This window comes from Chrysochloris asiatica, unplaced genomic scaffold (genome assembly GCF_000296735.1).
Source record: "Chrysochloris asiatica unplaced genomic scaffold, ChrAsi1.0 scaffold00040, whole genome shotgun sequence".
NCBI lineage: Eukaryota > Metazoa > Chordata > Mammalia > Afrosoricida > Chrysochloridae > Chrysochloris > Chrysochloris asiatica.
This window is the reverse complement of record NW_006408558.1, coordinates 8319311-8323102: the sequence shown is the minus strand read 5'-3', so window position 1 is coordinate 8323102 and position 3792 is coordinate 8319311.

Sequence of the window (3792 nt, the reverse complement as noted above, 5' to 3'; positions counted from 1 at the left end):
CCCTTTTTCCACAGCAACCTAGAATGCATTTTCCAAACAGAGCTATCTCAGGAAGGGCTAAGAATCCCAGGATCAAACACATCATTTTACCGGCCTGATTTCTTCTCTTTCTAGGGTATTTCATTACTCATGTCCCTCAGTATTTTTTCATGATAATCAAGGTCCAACATGGAGCTTGATGAGTCCTGTTTGCCTTAGGTATTTAAGGGAATTGCATAGAGTTAATAGTGCTAGGGATCAAGATAGAACTTCCACCAGTAGCTGCAAGACCACCAACCCTGGCAGGAGGTGAGCATTATTGGTCCTCGTGGGTCTAAAGGTATAGGGTGTGGGCATCAGGGCATTTCCATTCTATTCCTCAGGTTCCTCTTCCATAGCTTCCAGAAAGCACTTAGTGTTAGAAGGGAACATCCCTTAGGCTATCAGAAGCTGTTGTTGGTAAGTACCTTTGAATAAGTTCTGATTCATTGTTGTTAAGTGCTGTTGAATCAGTTATGACTCATAACAACCCTGTATAGGATTTCTGAGGAGCTGTTGATGAGTCTGAACTGCCGACCTTGTGGTTCAAACCAACCTTGAGGTCGAGTACTTATCCTATGGCACCACACCAGGACACCTTCTGACTCACAGCCCCCCTGTATAGGGTTTCCAAGGCTGAAAGTCTTTACAGGAACAGAAAACCTCATCTTTCTCCTGGAACTGTTGTTAGGTGCCATCGAGTCAATGCCGATTCATAGTGACCTTATACACAACAGAGTGAAACACTGCCCCTATGGAAGCTATGGAAGAGGAACCTGAGGAATAGAATGGAAATGCCAACTTCACAATCATTAAGCTGTTGCTGCTGCCACTGTGCCAATCCATCTCATTAGGGGGTCTTCCTCTTTTTCCACGACCTTCCATTCTACCTATCATGATATCCTTCTCCGGGACTGGTCTCTCCTGACAATATGTCACAAGTAGGAGAGATGAAGTCTGGCTATCCTGGCTCCCAAGGAGCATTCTGATTGTTACTCTTCCCAAACAGATTTGTTTGTTCTTCTAGCTACAACAGTGATACTTTTAATATTTGTGTCCAACACCATATGAGGATTGTTGAAATGCGATATGTTTTGTTACCTTTATAATGAACACAATTTAAAAAAATGTTTTTAACAAGTATGAGAGATGACTTTTCTGGTGAGGAGTGGTAATCTAAATTTCTTTCCTCACAGTGCTTTGAATTCAACCACTAGAGATTTCTTCCTTTGTCTGAAATACTGTCCTTTCTCCACCATTCTCATGCAAAGTACACATGTTTCTGGAAGGGTAACATGTTAAACCATTTTTATTTTTATTTTTTACCTTGTCATTTTCTTGCCTGACAGGGATAGCTTACATAAAAATGATGGCATGGGATAATCTGGAGGGAGACTTGAAATTAAGGAGTGGAGGAAGATAGGGATTTTAGTCTCTTTTCACTTAGTTCACTATTTTGCTTGCCTTTCAGTTTCACTTGGAGTTTCGGAGAGGAAGGTGAATGGAATGAGTGCCTAGGGCTTCTGCCTGAGGCTGGAATTAAGTCAGGGGTGATGTGTTAACCAGAGAGCAGGGCAGGCCAACCCCCAGTACTCAGAAACTGAATAACACTTCTGTTCCTTTTCTGTATGCTATTGAGAAACCCCACATTCCCAGGCAGAGTAGCTTGTGCCTTTCTCATAGACACCTCCTCTTTTCCCTGCTCAGCTTGGATTGCCCCTGGGCATGCTCTGATTACCAAGGGAAAGGTGTGCTAATGTTAATAAATAAGCCATCACAGTTTACACAAACCCAGTGCTACTGAGTCCATTCCAACACGTAGTGATCCAATAGGACAGAGTAGAACTGCCCCTGAGGGCTCTCAAAGCTGCAATCTTTATGAAGTTGACTGCAAAATCTTTCTCCCATGGATGGAACTGCTCACGTTTTCATTATCAGCTGAACACTTAAACACTGCACTACCAGGGACTCTCAGTTTATGCCCAAAGCCAAACCCAGTGCCACCTAGACAATTCCAAGGCATAGTATCCCTGCATGGCATTTCTGACACCGTAAGTCTTTACAAGCCTTTAAAATCTATCATGATGGCATTTGGTTCTCAGACATTAATCTCAGGAAGCTAGATGAAATTCTGACTGATTTGTACTTGGGGCTTCAATAAATTTGTGGAAAAACTCCATTATTTTATTTTATTTTATTTTTTTGCATTTCATCATTTGTTTAGCTGTTTAGGCAACTGGGTTTTTACAAGCTGGTGAACACTGACAAATTATTTCTCCCACAGAACTATAAACACATATTCCCAGACAATATAAATATATGGTTGAACTAACATTAATACACATCACCATTTTATCAATTACACAATAAAACGAATGCTCAAGTATCCAAATATTAAGTTACACAGCTCAAAAGGCATATAAAAATTAGAGTCCGCTCAAATCATTAGCTGAAACCCAGTTTTTTGTTTTTTGTTTTTTTTTTGCAAGAGTTTGGAAAAGGGGGAAAAAAAAATCACACTTCAAACAAAGTTGATAAACAAGTTCCAATTGATGAGAAAAAAAATAACAAAGATTTAAAAATTATATGATTAAATAACAAAGCATTTCTACCTCTTAAAAAATATTTCCTAAATTAAAGAGCCTATTCTACGTGTTCTGCACAAGACAAAGGCAACATTGTCCTAAAAAATTGAATAATCCACTCCTGTTCTTTATTCAGGTCCTCCCTGTTAAGTTGCACGCCAAAGTGCAAACATTAAATTTACTGTAAGGCTTTTTTGTTTTGTTTTGTCAGGAGACATTAAAGACATGTGCTTCTATACAATGTAGGTTTTTTCAAAATGAAATTTACAGACATTAAATCATTGTTAAGACTCAGTGAAGCGGGGCTTGATGGCGGCTAGGGTGGAGGTGCAGTGAAGTTCGCTGTCAGACATACCACAGAACACCAGGCAAAGCAGACCCAGGCCAGAGCTCCAAAACTCGGAACCACAGAGATAGGAATATTTAAAAAGTTTGAAGGCTTATAGCTAGTGGAACTTGAAGCAGAAGTAAGAAAATCACGTACTTTTGAATCTGCGGGGCTGGGCTTGGAGGCCTGGAGCCGACATCTTGAACGAGACCAAACGCTAAGATCAAACAGGGGGGAGAAGAAACACCACAGAAGAACGCCGCGGGAACCTTGGAGCAAAGGTAGACAATATATTTAGTTGGTTTTGCTTTGTTCTGATTTAAAATTTTTTTATATCTGGTCGTTGGCTCCCCCCCCCCCCCCCACTGTTTGTGCACCTCCATTCTGGGACTAGAGGGGGTGGGGGTGGGGGTGCCTGAGCGACTGGACACCCCCCACCCTCATCACTGATGGGTTCTTCTGCCCCGCATGCGCCACAGATATTCAGCCCAAGAGCAAGGCCCTGAACGTTTTATTTTTGTTTTAAATACGGGAAGAGGCAGGACAGGACTGTAGAGAGGGAAAGAGGTAAAAACAAAATAGGGTGAAAATTAAATTAAATCCTGAGGTACAGCATAATACCAACAGTGGCATCTTGAAATCTCTCAGGCAGTTTTGAATGCAAGAAGCTAAACAGAGGACATTAAAGTTCTACTCATAATGTTGTTGTTAAGTGCCGTCGAGTCGGTTCTGACTCATAGCGACCCTGTACAGGGTTTCCGAGGGTGTAAATCTTTAAGGGAGTAGAAAGCCTCATCTTTCTCCCGCAGAGCGGCTGGTAGTTTTGAACCGCTGACCTTAAGGTTCACTGCCCAATTCGTA